The sequence below is a fragment of the Pleurodeles waltl genome, chromosome 1_1, assembly GCF_031143425.1.
Source record: "Pleurodeles waltl isolate 20211129_DDA chromosome 1_1, aPleWal1.hap1.20221129, whole genome shotgun sequence".
NCBI classification, from domain to species: domain Eukaryota; kingdom Metazoa; phylum Chordata; class Amphibia; order Caudata; family Salamandridae; genus Pleurodeles; species Pleurodeles waltl.
The window spans coordinates 200,800,966-200,819,202 of NC_090436.1; positions in this window are offsets into that span (position 1 = coordinate 200,800,966).

An 18,237-nucleotide genomic window follows, 5' to 3' on the forward strand; every position below is an offset into this window, starting at 1 on the left:
TTAGTGCACACGTTTACATATTTTTATCTCATTTCTAAAGTAAATGCATGTCAATAGAGCAAGGATGACCTTATCCATTCCTTGAAACTATATTTCATTTAAGAAAGTTAAGGCATACTGAATATATAAATTTCTAATTCTACAGTGAATGTACTTTGGTATTGTGTTCAAGTGCAGCACTTTACATTAATTGATAATGTTAGAACACACAAAAACAATAAAGCTAAATGAACATATAGATTGCATAATGGTGACATTAGGGGTGGAGCCAAAATTACTCTGCACCACCTAGATATAAAAAAATCATATTAATTTCTAACATGGCTTTTTTTTTGTTTACTTTGTTTACTTTACCTATCAGCCATGGACCACTAAGGCAGCTCCAGAACACATTAATAGTGCGTCTTCCTATATTTTCCTTTTACCGATGTACTAATAAACACAACAATACCAATTTTAGGTGATTTCGCTAATTTTAATAGTGGCCATGCTTTAGGGTTGCTATTTTGCTAATTAAAATACTGGCCATGCCCATAAAAACAGCCAAGTGGCAGCCCTAGTTTACATACGCGATGTGGGAGTTTGAGTGCAGTAGTTGAGTAGAGGGTTCCAGTCCAATATTCATCAGGCACACTAGAGCAGATTAACGTTTATGCCTTTCCTGGAAATGTTGTAGTTTGATTCCATCCTGATGCTTGGGTTCAATGAGTTCCTAGTCTGGGTCCCTGGACTCCCAGGGAACCATGTCTTTATTTGTTCCATCTGGTGTGTCATTGACAGATAAGGTTTGCTGTGGATGGCAAGTTTTTGTTGCGTGCATTGTAGGTGGCCAGACCTCGCAGGTATCCTCAACGTCTGCCCAAGTAACACTTCTGGTTCTGTCAAAGAACTTTAAACTTTATTTTTTATCTAGTAGAAAATAAGTGAAAATCTATCAAGACTAACCTTATGTAGTTATGTACAGCAGGTTCAGAAATATGTCAATCACTCTGTTTCTGGAGTCTATGAATTGTGTTGATGAGGTTTTTGTGGGAGCTCAGTGTATTGCAGTAGTTTAAGCAGACAGTGGCAATGACAGATTATGCTAATGCATGCATGCCAACATTTTCAAACTGGGATGCGGGAGATTTAAAAAAAAATAGTTTGTATTGAAGTTGGTAGACAACTATAACGAAGCCATCTTTAGCTTCAAAAATCGGAAGTCTTACGTCTCAATCTGGTATATTGGCATGTATCCTACTAGCCACCATATTAACATAGGGAACGAAGGACAGTTTAAAATCGAGTTTGACTCTCAAATTCCTAATTTTCAGTGTGGTGGAGGAATGGGCCCTTAGCAGACTACTTCATTGTTCTGACACCTGTCTTGTATCCAACCAAGCAAATAAAACTCTTTTTCATCCAGACTAATAATTAGTCCAGGCATGCGGGGATGGTGACCCATGACTGTTTTCTAGAAGATGACAGTGGATTTGAGTCTCATTAGCATCTTTTGGAGGTTCTCCAGTACAGTTTTAAAAGCTGCACCAGGGGACACATAGAGATTGTGAAGAGAAGGCCTGAAAGGCAGGACTCCAGTGTTCTCCACATGACACCTTTTTAGGTAAGGATTGTGCCACCCTAATTCAGACACGTTGACTATGGTTATAGAGGAAGGATTGGATTAATTTCAAAATACAAAACTAACATTTCTAATGCGTTTGTTATTTTTAGTTAGCCATACCATTTTGAAAACAATTTACAAAAGTCACATTTACAGTACATAAAATTATGTGGTGGGGTGAGTAACATAAAATCTGAATGTCAGCAATAATTTATCCAAAGTTGTGTCATTACATAAATAGCATTGGAAAAAGCAAAAACATATATTATAGTTATATATCTACAGTTGCACAGGTGTGAGATATACATATTAAGTCATATCCTTCAATTTGCCGAACATGATTTTTCAGTGCAGTTTTGAACTCTTGTTGAGTGAGGGTTGCTCGGATGCTTGATGGTAGGGAGTTTCAGAGTAGCGCATCCAGAAGTACCAGAGGCAGTGCAAATTGGTTTGGGATTGACTAGAGGTTTATGGTAAATTGAACTTAAGTTCCTAGGAGATGTGTAGGGAGATAGAACATTCGAGAGGTAGTTAGTGGCTGACAAGAATGGGGTTATACTGGTAGAGGAGTACCCCTGCCAACTCAATAAACCCTTAATGGATCACTATTTGGAATGAATGCCTTAAACACACCCTCTTCCAAATAGCAATTTGTTATGGTTTTCTAAACATATTTTGCAACTTTTAGTAAGCTGTTGCCAAATCACAAAATGGGTTTAGTGCAAAACGAATAGCCATTTTACAGTTGCATCCCATGACATTATGCAATGTGCATGCTTTGCAACCATGAAATGTCTTTGTACTTCAGGCCATTAGTCACAACACATGAATGAGTCCCACACAGTCCTTAGCCCAGTCACACACAAACCACCATCCTGACAACCTGCAATCAGCCCAAGTTCCACATCAACCTCCCTATTGCCCAAACCATCATCCCAACTAACGTATTTCATGAGATTAATCCCAAGTATCAATGGTAATTCTATAAGCCACCCCAGCCAGCCATCACCAAAGCTTTATTTAGAAAATTTTCCACGTAGTCTAGATGAGGAAAGGACTCACCTCTTCTCAGAGTTCTACCCTATAGCCATAACATCTGTTGGAGAGTACGCAGAGCCAAGTGCATGGAAATGAGAAAGCTGCACCGTGAACTTTGCGCAAAACATAACTTGTGCTCAACAGGCACTTCAGAAAAGGAAAAAGAGGTTTGTTATTTCCCAGATGTTGTACTTTTGAAGGGTCCCACATTCCAACTGCAGCATTTGTTTATAGATTTTAAAGTGAGCAAGCACTATTTATTGACTAGAGACATAGCATGGCTAATAGTAATAGATGGGCCAGATGCTGCGAATGTTTTGGTCTGGGACCTACAAAAACCTTTGACCTGACGAGTGTCCACAGCCTGCCAAAAACCATGTCCGACATTAGGCATCACTAAGTAGAAGTGGGCAAGCCATAGAAGGCTCGAGCCGGAGGCCTGGCTCTGGCTCAGCTCATGGTCCTCAAGCCCAAAACGAGCTGAGCTTTAATGCGACTGCTGCCTGCCACCCATGCTCTATCATCATGCACCAAGAACTAAAAAAATAGCATCAATCTTTGTTGTAAGAAAGGAGAGAAAGAGGTAGCCATTTAATTGGTGAACTGTACAATGTGAAATAAGAAAACATATGCCCATACCTGGTTTCCCACATGACCAAATTGTGCGATCATAGGTAAATATTTTATTTTATAGAGCCTCCTTTTTCTTTATCACATATGAGGGCGCTTTCCAATACATGAGTTCACTGTGTGTATGGTACAAAAGTAATCATCTGTATTAAGGTGAACCTCCACTGCATGTTGAAGTAATAGGGTTTATTTAAAGACATTATCATATTTTCAGATCATGTTTTTTGCATAATTTTGATTTTGACTATTTTCAGGGCTTGGCTCATGAACAGGCTCTTAGAGGCCAGCCAGACCCTGGGTTCAGCTCTCCCTGTTAATTTGTTGGCTCCCTGACCTCTGTTACCAAGAATGCCTAGCTGCTCCTGTCGGTCAGCAGTATCAGTGCTACAGTAAAAAGCAAGTGAGCTGACAGTAGTTACACAATAGTCTTTCTTGGTCCATTTGTTTATTGCTGCACCACCAACCTGATAGAGATTGTATTTATCATGCTCATCAGTGTGACCGGGCAGCCTCAATTCCTGAACTATTTGCATGGAGCATACCCCCCCCCAAAAAAAAGCCTTTGCCTACCAATATGTCCCCCATAAGCGCTGCACCTCTCAGCATGAGCTCTCTGCACCCATGAGTGATCCGTTGCCACCTCTCTGAGCTCTGTGTTAGCCAGCAGTCTTTGTCCTGTACTCTGCTTGATCTCTTGTCTGTGCTTTGTATCCTCAGTTTGTGTTCAGCGGCATAGCTACCACTAGTGCACCAAGTGGAGTGGCACCGAACCTCCCCAGAGGGGCCCATTGAATCCTGGTAATTGCTGTATTTTACTATAGCAGTCAAAGGCGCCACTTTCCTTGCTTGCCTCAGGCCCCATATCATCCACACCACACTATTTGTTTGAGTTCCCAATCCACTAGAAGCCTGAGCTCACTGTCCAGTGGTCAAGCAACACAGCGCAGTTGTATGTGATTTCATAGAAAAACTATTTAATGAAAGATCAATAATGAAAAACCATTTAATCTAAAATGTCTGATAAAATTTTCAGAATGAATGGCATTCACCTTTGTCGTAGAAACCATTTTAAACTACACTGACCCCTGAAGCCTAAAAGCCCTTTCTACCTAAAAAAACCTACCACCCATGAACCATAAAATAACTCACTACCCCTAACACATCCCTTCCTGAACCATAAAAGCCATTTCTAAGCCTAAACCCCACCTATCCTATACCCCTTAAAACACCCAAACTTCACCCATCCCTGAACCCTAAAAAACCCTCAAAGCCCTTAAACACCAGCCATCCATGACCCATAAGAACTCATTACCCTAAACTACTCATCCCTGAAGCCTAAAACACCCTTTCTTCATCTAAACTCCACCCATCCCTGAATCCTTAAAACCTCTCACCACTATAAACCTCACCCATTCTCAGGCCTAAAACCTCTTCACCACTCCAGCTGCCACCCATAATTGAACCTTAAATACCATCACCAGCCCTACACTTTGACCATCCATGAATCCAAAGCCCCCCTCCCCAACACCCTTGCATTCCACTCATCCCTGAAATCTAAAAATACCTCATACACCTTAATGTTACTTACTGGTGAACCCTAAAAACCCCTCACCACACCTGCACTCCACCCACCTCTGAACCCTAAAATCCCTTTTCTGTGCCCTGATGTCAATGATTTCTGATCCTAAAAACCCCTCATGGCCCTAAACATTACCCGTCGCTGAAACCAAAATCCCCACAGTAGTTCTGTTATCGTTCCTTTGAAATGTTTTTTTTTTTTTGTATTTCCTTAAAATTATCTTTCCTTAAAATTGGTTTTCTGTGATTTGGTTTCCTTTAGTGTGGTTTGTCAGTTTAATTTTCCAATAATTCACACACACCAGCAAAGCGCATCTAACTCTGTGGGTTTTTTGCCATCCAGCTTGAGCTGTGTGCTCACCCACTTGATCGCCATCAAGTGGGTGAGCCTCATATCTGAATGCTTCATACAGTGCTGATGCTGAGCTGTGTGCATGTGTCTGTCTCTCCATCTGTCTGGGACTGCTCAGATATAGCTTGTTAGAACTTAATTGATCACTAGGTAGGATTGTTTTGACGACATAACTGTGGTAAGTAAAGTTGAGGAACAAATCAGTTGAGAGGGTATCACCAAATCTCAACGAGATACAATAACCCAAAACATACACCAGTGGAAGAGCAGGACAAATGTGAAAAAGCTGAATGAAATAATGGATCTTCATGTTCAGAAAGAATTCGTCAGAGAATTTAAAGAATTAAAATTAATGTCAACCTAATCACAACTGTGATTAAACGATGGAGTGAAATATTTGATGGTTAGGGAAGGAAGAATAACCAGCGTTGCCTGCAAAGCAAAATAAGCGAAAATTGCACTTGACTCAGAGACAACACAATTCCCTGACACTGAAAGTACTTTAGGAGGTTGGTGAAAGTCAACACTTAAATGTTTCTTCTAATAGAAAATCCTCTATAAGTATCTATTTCAAATTTTGCAGATAAAAAGATATACATGGGTACATTTTGATAACATTCCTGTGCTTTTCAAGTGAAGATAAACTCTTACAGTCAGTAACTAATGAGAAACATGTTAAACGCCACACAATGGGCCGCTCAATTAAGTGCTCACTGCCGAGGTCCGCTGTGAGTGGAACTTCACAAGCTCATTTCCCATCAAGGCTAACTTAAAATAGATAACAATACAAATGCATGTTTATTTACAATGCTTACAGAGTTCAAGTCTGCCTTACCAAGCTCTATGACGTTTGCTGTTTTTAGCATTTATTTTTTGTGAATTCCAGTCGGTTTTCCAGGTTTTTCACAATCTGTAAAGTTTCTATTTTCATCAGAGTTTATACATTTCTGCACAATTATAAAGTGAGGAAATAAGAGCTGTTTCAGTACAGTAAAAATGACTTACAAACTGCAGTTTTGATGCAGATTTCATGCATTTTATTAAACCGTCAAGTGACATCCTGGCATTCATTCACCTTTCTTGCATTATTATACTTTTCCCTGTTCTTCTCCCTTTCCCTTATCTCTCATTCATTCCCAATTTCACTTTCCATTCTTTCTCCTCATGACAGCGTCGGGCTGGCAGACCAAAGCATCCCTGTCAAAGATGCTGAAACCAGCCCTACTCCCATTGTCTCCTGGTACAATCTTCCTCTTTTCCATCCATCCATTCTCTCTCTCTCTCATTCTCGGCTCTGCTTTCTCCCTTTTTGATTACCTTTTCTGTGCCTTTCCCTTGAAGCCCTCCTGTGGCTGCTGTGATTAAACTTGTAGACGCGGAAAGAGGCAGTGGCCCTGGACTTTCTAAACCTCCTTCCAAGGGCTCCTGCCAAGCCCGGAATGGCCACAGCGTGCAAGAGGGGCGTTTCCCCAGGAGGCTGGCAGGCTGGGACCGCTTTTATTACTGGGACCGGTTTTGTACAAGTGCAGCAGTTTTAAAAGCACTGCAGAGTTCCTTGTGTATCCAACAGTTTTCAGGTGACAATAAAAGTGCCAAGATAACTCTGGTGGTTAATGTACCTGCTGTAAAGAGATCGGGTTTTGTCTAGAAGCAGCTTGGACTCATCTAAGGTAGACCAGAGGGTTAATATGCCTGCTGCAAAGAATGTGTACCATTCAGATCACAGAAATGTTTTTTTCATGTACATAGCTCAGTGGTTTACGTCTTTTGTCACAGAGCTCCTTTTTTTACTGTGCAGTTCATGAGTTAAAATCATAATATAGCACAGTGAGTTATGAACTGCCATCTAACTGCTGTAAACAAACAGCAGGGTACAGGTTGAAAAGTTATGTTTTTCCCAGTCTTTCATTATCCTAATTTTGCTAAAAAAAAGTGTGTTTGGGAAGAATCAAATTCTTAATAGTAAAGTCAACTCTAACCACTATGTTAGGTTCTGAATCCTGAATATATGCTGCCTGAGACCACGCACTCTTAAAAATTGCCCCTCCAGTATGGATGACGTGAATCCTACACCTTCCAGACCGCTTTGTCTTGTGTAACATTTTCTGTACACTGATATACATATGTATGATTCATTGTTTCTGTATGTTTGTGTAATGTAAAGTGCTCCAACACCCCAAACTGGTAAGAGAGGCACTATAAAACAAATTAAATGCATGTGAGAGAGGGGCTATGGAGAGATGATAGGCACTATTGGAGGGTGATAGGGAGGGAATCATTGAAGAGCACCAATTAAGATTGCTCGATCCTCGCGCTCTATAAGGTCATTATTTACTATACTTCAAAAACTAATACAATTGAAAATAAAATGAAAAATATTTTGTAGGATGCACCATTTTTGCCATTCTTTCTCAAATTTCTTAGGGGGGAACCCTCTCGAACCCTCTTCTAGTGGTCAGGGTTGCTCACTTCACTCGCTCGCTATGCATCCTATGAGGGCTTGTCTGACAAAATTGGCCAGGGCTGCCTCAGGTTCCCAGTCTGGCCCTGGTTCAGCCAATCAGTCCCCTCCACAAGAAATGCCCGGTAAAGTTTAAAGGCATGTTCAGCTCTGCTTCCTGATTCTCTGTCCACCTGTCTATTTGCTCTCCCTGCTTCCTGAGAACTAAGGGACATAGCTTCAGGGGGCTGAATTGGTGGGACACTTTCTTAATAATTTCAAAGGTGGATCATTGACTGGCTGGGACAGTCAGATCGGCTGTTTGAAGCAATATTAACAAGTTGCTGAGCAGACAAATAACAGGGAAGACTGATCCAGAACGGAGCCAAAGGTCTGGCTTTGCTCCAAAATCCTATGAACATAATCTTACCATGTAAATCATACAAGCAGCAGCTTGTAAGAATGATAAAGTCGCTTCCAATTTTTTTAAAAAAGTGTATTTCAGTCACATACTGGTGTTTCACCTTGATGAAGCAGAAAATGAAGGTTTTGATTTATTAACGCTTAAACGTAGTGCTGAAATAATCATGTGTGACATTAACCGAACTAATAAAGATTGTACGGGGACAAAATGTGCCCTCAGAGTAGTTTGCCATCATTTATATGCGTGCTTTTTATAACGTGGTGTATTAGAATCGCACTAATCCGACATAATCATAAACGTGTGCTACGATTTGCTTGTTTGAAATGCTTTAGCTTAGCATTACTTTAGCGGAGGCTTTGGCCTAGTTGCCTGGTCTCACGGTTTAGATGCTCGTATTTTTCCACTGTGCTAATAAACATGTATTTTTGCTTGAAGCTGTACTTTTCCACAGAAACTGTTCACATGCTTATCTTAAAGTTAGTGCCAGCCTGGCATATTTTCTCTTTAATTCAAGGTCGACTTGCAGGTGCGGACAATGGAGGCTCTGAAAGTGAGCTAATTGGGAGACAATGTTGCGATTTGCGTACCCATCTCCAAGGATAATGTATGCTTAAGTAAAAGCTTGAGAACTGTCGTTTTTGATTGGTCAATTTGAAGCTAACCTATGAACCCTCCAATGGAGACCCTACTGGATTCGAACTGTTGTCTATAAAACCCAGGTGCACGAGAAGAAATCAGAAGAGGATCATTGCCCTCTCTATCATCGGACATCCCGCCATTTTGACTTCGTAGCTATTATGGCCCCCTTTGCTGCGACGCCATTTTGAAAGAGACTTTGATGCTTTCTCTAATCGAGAGAAAGAGACTTTAATGATTCTTGCCCTAGAGACTTTAACTTTGATTTGTCCCTTTGCATGAAGTAGTAGTTTTACCTTGCCGCCGTGAGGCAATTGCCCCGTCCACCCCTGCCCCTTTGTCCCGTCCTATGCTGATCGAAACGGTACCCATGCCGACCGAAGAACAGTACCTGTGAGACGAAGACTTCCTTGTATGCTGATCGTAATTGGTAAATATGAAAGGAAATTGTAAAATTGCATTGTGTATCTTTTAGGTAACCAACTGCTGATTTCGATAAGAGCCCTAGTTAGGAGTTTTTTTCTAAATTAATGTTGCTAAATTGTTTTTGCATGAAGTCCCACATGCTGATGCTAATTTGAGGTTAGATGAGGATTCCATATGTCGCACGATGCAATTTGAGATCTTGTTATGCTGACTAAATGTATGCCATTAGTTCATTACAGATTATCGTATTAGTGATTTGTATTGCCATTATCGAATGCCTCGTGATTCAAATGCTTCATAGATTGCACCTGTTTCGACGTTATGGACAGCTATTAATGTTCATATATGTTTATCATTTGGTGTTGAGACACATTTATATTGTGCTAGCTTTGTTAATATAGGGAAATAAATTCACTAACTTTGCAATAAACTGGTGTGGTTATTCCTGGCTGAGAGGTCAGGGTTCGCCGAAATGTATTCTGGATTAATTGTCAAGTGTTATGTTGTCCAAGGTATCGCTTATGTTCGTTATTGATTATTGATTTGACAAAATTGATCGATTAAGAGTACAGAGAGTTCCCACTAAGTCAAAAGATTCATCGGCCTAAAGAGCGTCCGAATACAGGTAAAATTATTACTACGGACCGCTCTATCAGTAGATGGTAGCAGAGGACGGTTTCGTCTTTTGGGACCCTGTGCTCTTAAAGTACATGGTGTTGAGTTAACGGTTACGCATTTTGTGGCCCCATTCGAGAAGTTGAATTAGATTTTTCTTGGATAAAACAGATTGACAGAATGATGATGGGCTAGGTCCACCGCGACTTTCCCGGGATCTCGGAGCTTGCGAATGGAGAGAACGGAGGTGTGGAATCAGCGTTGGCAGTACTAGTGATGGTATGAGTGAAGTTAGGGTTTTGCGCTTGCACAGCTTATTGCCGCAGGATGTGTGAAAAGGTTGTGAGGATTTTTCTTTTTTAAGGATAGCGGAGGTGCGACTCCGAGTGTAGAAGTAGTGAAGTCGTCCAACTTCATAGAGATAGCGGAGGTGCGGCTCCGAGTGTGAGAGTAGGGAAGTCATCGAACTTCATGTGCGTCTGGCGCTTTGTGCATAAAAATGTCCACGTGGTTGTTGTTGTTGAGACGGGCCCTGCGAGGTCAAGAGACTCCGGAGTATGTTGATCCATGTTGTGGTCTGGGCGGTTTAGTAGGTTGATCGGGCATGGTCAACAAGTCGGTACGTGTGTTAGGGAGCGAAAGAAACTTCGACTTCGGGCTTTGACAAGATTCTAAGTGCACTAGAACAGATCATTGACAAGTTGAGAGTAGGTCTGCGGGTCAGATTTGCTTGTGAATGTGGGGACTGAGAAAGACGGAATAGCGGCCGGAGGCTAGTGAAAGGTCCCGAGGCTAGTGAAAGGTCCCTAAGGTCCTGAAGCGATTGTGTTACCCTTCCTGTAGTAAACCGACAGATCTGTTTTATTTTTTTGATAGCTCGCAATATATGCAAAAGTTGTTACGAGAGGAGGTGAGTGAAGGAAGACTAGCCGCGAGGCTTTGTCAGCCGCAGTGTGTGTGAGTGTGACGTCACTAGGAGCTGCGCTGGGATAGGTTGGTGGGTGAGAAGGGTCGCGCACGGATTGGACGCAGTCCGTGGGGCTCGATTGGAAGGGGAAAGGCAGGTGAAGAGTATTCCGGGAATTAAAGTCACCTATTGATTACAGTTTTTGTGGAATAAAAGTGACCTATTGATTATAAACTTGGCTAAATAAAAGACGAGAAAAATGAAATTCTTTAAAGCATTCAGGAGCGCGATGAAGGGGGAGTCTTACATCAAAGCGAGCGTAGGAGAGGAGACGCCACCCGAGGGTACACCAGCTTACATTGTAATGGAAGAGAAGGGGGTAGCTCCGTGCCTTTGGCTAAAGCAATGGCACAAACTGACAGAGAAACATGGGAGCGTAGCGTTCCCGATATATGGGACATTCAATATAAAGATTTTAGAGAATTTGAGATTCACGATGTATGACATGAAGGTGCCTCCAAGGCCAGCACAGTTTGAGGCTCTAGCAATTTGGGAACTAATGGCCAGACAGCAACAGCAGAAGAAGTTTGAGACCAGGATGAGAAAGGTAGAAAAGACACTAGCGGATGCTAGGTGGGATAATGCACAGAAGGTGTGGAGGTCAGATGTATTGCAGGGGATAAAATTGTTCCCCGCAATTACTAAGGAAGGAGAGGAGACAGGTAAGAAAGCTACCTGTAAGACAGACAGGAAGTGTTCCAAGGATAGAGAGGAAGAGGAAAAGTTGAGAAGAGAAGAGGAGTTAGAGGATGAGGAGTTGATAATGCAATTGCTGAACGACCGTCCACCGCCTTATGCAGAGAATGGACAAGGTCCAAGTACCAGTTCTGCCCCTCCGGTACCGGTACAGAACAATGAAACTCAGAGTTCAGGAGCATCATCGGGACCAAAGGACCCGAGTCTGCTGTTCACCCCGCAGATACCGCAGGTTAGGAGAATATATCCAGATGTGCCCGTGTTGAAACCAGCAGAAAATTATCAGCCGCAGATGCCAGGGTACTACAACAGTGATAACAGTGCAGGAATGATTCCAGATCCAACCGTAAGGGGAGTACAGAATGGTTACAACCAAACAATGGCACAAGCTGAATCAACTCAGTTTATGCTGCCCCAGAAGCAGATGCAGGGAGGAAACGCACATGCTCAAATGACGGGGAGTCAGATGGGCATGCCGGCAATGATGACTCATGGTGTGGGAATGAACATGCCTCAGAATATGGGGAATGGACAGAACCCAGACGCGATATCACTACCCATTACTGTAGGTCCACCGGTACCTTTGTATAGTCAGCCTAACTTGGGTCTGAGCAGTCAGGGATCAATGCTGCAGAATGGGACAGAAAGGAGGTGCATAGAAAACACCCCAGGGATAACTCCGATAGCGACTCAGCCAAATGGGTCTGGATCCTTGATGGAGTTTAGTCCTATATGTGCTCAGTCGACGCTGGTGAGGTCGAGCCCCCCACTGATAATACCCCTAACCTCGAACACTGAAAAGTTGCCGCAGCCATCGATGGCAGTCGATGTGAACGCTACCCTGATGGGGGTGAATGCGCAACAGCTGACACAGTGGTTCAACAGTCTGAATTCTACACAAAGTTCAGCTAGTGGGAAAGGAGAAGACTATATGAATAGGGTCAGGTTGAACATGGAAGCACAAGAATTGGTGGAAGGGACTATGGGTGTGAACAGGTTAGAGTCCTACACGGAAGAAGAGCTGAGGTATCTATGTCCCAGGATTACGAAGGAAGTGAACAAGATACATAAGAGTCTGCAAGAAGCAGCTGACAGAAACGGGGTTGACATAGACAAGATGAAACACTTGAGCAGGAGCTACAGGTTAGATTTTGGGACCACAGATTTTGAACACATGAGGTCAGCAGGCATGAAGACACACCTTAGAGAATTGCTGCAGAGTGCACAAGTGTGGAGGTGCTTAGACAAATGGGAAAGCAGGTGGGTAAAGAGGAAGGAAAAGAGGAGGGACAGTGCTACAGAGCACAATGAGAAAAGACCGCAGAGTAGTGATACAGTAACAATGTTACCAATGAGGGAGACAGCAGGGGGAAAATTATTACATGTACCATGGCACAGAAGCGACATTCAGTCCTTTACGGACGATTTTCCCAAACTGAGAGAGAAGCCGATTGAATGGTATCAGCAGACTGATAGGTTTGTGAAGCTTGCAAAATGTCTCTGGGAAGACCTGAACACTCTGTTCGAGATTGTGGTTCCGGCAGATTTGTGGGAGGATTGCAAAAGAGCTGTAGGTTGGCCGACAAGTGAACCAGAGAGAGATAGGGAGACGGGCGCACCATCACCTATGGTGATGAGCTTGTACTATAAGGTGATTGAGCATTTGAAAACGAAGGTACCCGCGAAAAACGTGGATTGGCAGAAGATTGATCGAACTGCCCAAGAGACTAAAGAGTCGATTCATAGTTACTATGAGAGGTTGTTGAAGGCGTTCAAGAATTACAGTGGCACGGAAACAATAGAGGCGAAGGACATGCTCCATTTTGTCTTCAGATTTGTGGAAGGGCTGAGGCCAGAGATAAGTCAGATGATAAAGTCACATTTGATTTGTTGGCAGTCGAAACCGATTGATGAGGTATTGACTTATGCGAAGTACTGTAGCGACGAAATTGAAGTGAAACAGAAAAGGCTGAAACAGAAGGTGATGATGATGCAGCTTAAGGCAGCTCAGACAGGTTTGCAAGGTCTGCAAGGTTTGCAAGGGATGCAAGGGTTCCAACAGCAGGTACCGCAACCACAGTTGCAGTTGCAGGGAAACATGGCGTTTCAGCCACAGGCCAGAGGCAGAGGCAGAGGCAGAGGCAGAGGAGGTTTTGTGAATAATGGTCCGGATTTGAACACTGTTGTGACGGGTGTGCAGGCAATGAAGAAGGTGATGCCGTGTCACGTGTGCGGAATCGTAGGTCATTGGAAACGCGAGTGCCCGATGGTGGTGCAGGAAGGTGCAGGTGCAGGTGCAGGTGCGGGTGTTGGTCAGCAAAACAATGATGTCAATGCATTTCAGACAATGAGGGGACCGAAAATGAGAGGTCCAAGCCCAAATTTTCAGACCGTAAATCAATTGTAGGGATTGCAACCTATGCAGCCGCAGCAGATGCAGATGCCTCGTATGCAGATGACGCAAATGCAGCCAATGCAACAGCAGTTACCTATGGTACCTAATCAGCAAATGCAAATACCCTTGGCACCAATGAGTCAGCAGCAAGTGATGGTTCCTCCACAGGTCTCGGGTCAGGTAATGAGTACAAATGGCACCGTACAACAGTTCCCATTACACAGTGAGAGTGGAATAAACAACGTATGGGAGAGTGAAAGTTCAGGAGAAGAAGGAGACTGTATGCTTGCGGCATCCTTGGAAGTTGATCAAAGGGGTCCGTACGTAGAGGGAAGAGTAATGGGTCATCGTGTCTCATTCTTGGTTGACACGGGAGCCACACGTTCAACAGTTAAGAGCAGTGAAGTACCAAATTTGCCACTCTCAGGGAGGACAGTTCAAGTGGTGGGAGTAGCAAACAGACACCTGACGAACCCAATTACAGATCCGGTACCAGTCAGCATCGGTAACTATCAAGGGGTACATCAGTTTGTGGTATGTGACTCAAGCCCGATAGCACTGTTAGGGAGAGACCTATTGTGCAAATTGGGTTGTTCGATCATGTGTTCGAACGAAGGAATAACAATCCAGACGAGCAGTGACGGGGAAGAAGAGGACAGTGTAGAGGGGGATGAGGTGGAAACTGTGGATGAAGAGTATCCTCTGATTTGTCTTTTCCCGATGATAACTGAAGAGGACATCCCAGCTGAATTACGGGAAACAGTCGGAAAGGAAGTGTGGGACATGACAGGGAAAGAGGTGGGATTGATGAAAGTAGTAGAACCAGTGAAAGTGACTGTAAAGCCCAATGCAATCTTTCCCCAGACCCCACAATACCACATGCCACAGGATACCCTCATGAAAGTTGCTCAACTCATTGACGAATTTGTAAAGCAGGGGGTACTGAAAGAAGTGTTAAGCAGTCCATGTAATTCACCAATAATGGGACTAATAAAGCCGAGTGGAAAGGTCCGACTCGTGCAGGATTTGAGGAAAATAAATGACATCATAGTCAAGTGCTGCCCTGTCGTACCGAATCCAGCTGTGATAATGTTTCAAATTCCTTGCGATGCTGAATGGTTCTCAGTCATCGATTTGTCACAAGCATTCTTTTCTGTGCCTCTTCATGAGGACAGCCAATTCCTCTTTTGTTTCAAATTCCTAGACAGAGTATACAGTTGGTGTCGAATTCCTCAAGGGTTTTCTGAGTCACCGTCAATCTTCAATCAGATTCTAAAGAAAGATTTGGAAGCATTAGAATTGCCATTCGAGTCAATTCTAGTACAGTACATTGATGACTTACTGGTTGCATCAAAGACAGAAAGTGGCTGCACAGCCGATACCATTGCTCTGTTGAACCATTTGGGAAGGAATGGACATAAGGTGTCTCCTTCCAAATTACAGTTCTGTCAGAAGAAAGTGAAATACTTGGGTCACCAAATAGAGAAAGGGTCACGGAGAATAATGAAGGAAAGAATTACAAGTGTACTCCAAATGAGTCCACCAAAGACAAGGAAGGAGGTGAGGAAGTTTTTGGGAATGGTGGGCTATTGTCGCCAGTGGATTCCCAACTTCTCGACTCTAGCAAAGCCTCTACTGAAATTGACCCAGAAGGATGCCTTGGATGAAATTGAGCTGAAAGGAGATGAGATGGATGCTTTTGTTGAACTAAAGGAATGCATGTGCAGGGCTCCAGCTTTAGGTATGCCTGATTACACGAAGCCTTTCACATTGTTTTGCCATGAACGTGATGCATGTTCTTTGTCTGTCTTGACCCAAGCCCATGGTGGCGTGAACAGACCAGTAGCGTATTTTTCAGCTACTTTGGATCCGGTCGCAGCAGCACTCCCAGGGTGTTTGCGCGCCGTAGCAGCAGTTGGTATCAGCCTCACTCAGAGTGAAGGAATAGTGATGGGACATCCAGTAACAGTCATGGTCCCTCACTCAGTTGAGATACTTTTGACCCGCTCCCGAACGCAGCACATGACAGGAGCAAGACTCACAAGGTATGAAACGATAATTCTGGGCTCACCGAATGTGCAGCTGAAAAGGTGCACTACGTTGAATCCAGCAACCTTGCTTCCTGGAGAAAATGCCGAAATTGAGAACGCTGAAGACGTCGAGCATGACTGCCTTCAGGTGACTGAATTTTGCACAAAACCTCGACCGGACATCAAGGATACCAAGCTTGATGAAAATGACCAAATTCTTTTTGTTGATGGTTCATGTCTAAGAGATGGGATGGGGATTTTGAAAGCAGGATATGCTGTATGTACTGTAACAGGGGTCTTGGAAGCGGGATGGCTTCAAGGAGTCTATTCTGCACAAGTAGCAGAACTTGTAGCCCTTACAAGAGCATGTCAACTGTCTGCATTGATGAAAGTCACCATTTACACTGATAGTCAATACGGGTTTGGGATTGTGCATGACTTTGGACAACTATGGTCACAGAGAGGTTTCCTGACTTCTTCAGGATCCCCAGTGAAGAACGGGGAGAGGATAAGGGAATTGTTACATGCCATTCAAGTGCCAGCCGAAGTTGCAGTGGTAAAGTGCAGTGCTCACACGAAAGGACAGGACTATGTTTCTCTGGGAAATGCATATGCGGATCAAGTCGCAAGATTTTGTGCCTTGAACTGTATATTACTGAGAGACGAATGGAATACGATAAATGAGCCAGAACTCGAACCAGCTGAAGCATTTGCCTTGAAGGTCGTAGATACAATAGATGAACTAAAAGCACTGCAGAACAATGTTAGGGAGGATGAAAGAGATTCCTGGATTAAATCACAATGTATAAAGAGACAAGACGAGTTATGGGTTTCACATGAGGGAAAATTTGTTTTGCCAAATAGTCTCTTATCACAGCTTGCGCGGTTCTATCATGGGCAAGCTCACCTAGGGAGAGATGCCATGATAAGATTGTTCAAAACTGATTGGTTTAACCCCAGATTTCGTCAAGCTGCAGAAGCAGTTTGCCATCGATGTGTCACTTGCCAGCAGATGAACCCAGGAAAGGGAACAGTTGTGAACGCGAGTCACATTGGTAGGGCAAGCGGGCCTTTTAGTCGAATGCAGATGGACTTCATTGAGATGCCTGTGCATGGGGGTCTGAAATATGTGTTGGTGATTGTGTGCATTTTTAGTCACTGGATTGAGGCATACCCTACACGTAGAAACGACAGCCGTACAGTTGCGAAGCTATTGTTGAGAGAGTTGATACCACGTTTCGGATTCCCGATCTCTTTAGAATCAGATAGGGGAAGTCACTTCAATAACGAGGTGATAAAGTTACTTTGCGAAGCGCTGAACATTGAGCAAAAGCTGCACTGTAGCTATCGCCCTGAAGCATCAGGACTGGTGGAGCAGATGAATGGTACGCTGAAATCGAGAATGGCAAAAATATGTGCATCAACAAATTTGAAATGGCCGGACGCATTGCCCTTAGCGCTAATGTCAATGAGAAACACTCCTGATAGGAAGACTGGATTGTCTCCGCATGAAATTCTCATGGGCAGGGCTATGAGACTTCCTGCAGTTCCCGCAAACATGCTTTTGAATATTACAGATGATATGGTGTTAGACTACTGCAAAGGACTGGCTGACGTGGTTCGCTCTTTCTCTCACCAGGTGGAAGCGACCACCTTGCCACCGATCCAAGGTCCAGGACACGCACTGAAAGCAGGTGACTGGGTCGTGGTAAAGAAGCACGTGAGAAAGTCGTGTCTGGAACCCCGTTGGAAAGGCCCTTTCCAAGTGATCCTGACGACAACTACCGCTGTGAAGTGTGCGGGGGTTCCCAACTGGATTCACGCCAGTCACACAAAGAAGGTGTTGTGTCCCACAGATGAGGAAGTTGAAGCGCTGAAACTACCAGTGCCTGACAAAACAGTGCTGAGTGCTGAGACAGAACAAAACCGAACTGAAGGCGAGCAGGCATAAACGGGAGAGAAAGAGATATTCTCTGACGACGAAGACACCAACTCGCTTGGGGGAGACCAAGGAGAAAGTTCAGACAGCGACGAAGCAGCTGAAGGTGACAAAGAACCTGAAGCAGCTGAGGGTAGCAAAAAGCCTGAAGCAGCTGAAGGTGACAAGGAGCCTGAAGCAGCTGAAAGTGATAAAGAGCCTGACGAAAGTAACGGTGACAAAGGGCTCGAAAAAGTTGAAAAAGCAGGAGAGCCTGATCAGAGGAGGGCTTTCCCAGAAGCAGACGATACAGAAAAAGAAAAAGAGAACGTGATTGATTCCCCAGAAGGAGGGAACGAGGCAGAACAGAACGAAAAGGTTCAAGCTTCCGCAGAAAAGGCTGCAGGTCCATCAAATGGACATGGTGCAAAGAGAAGACTAAGTATCTCACCAGTAAAAGAAAGGGGTAAAGAAAGTTTGAACGAAGGA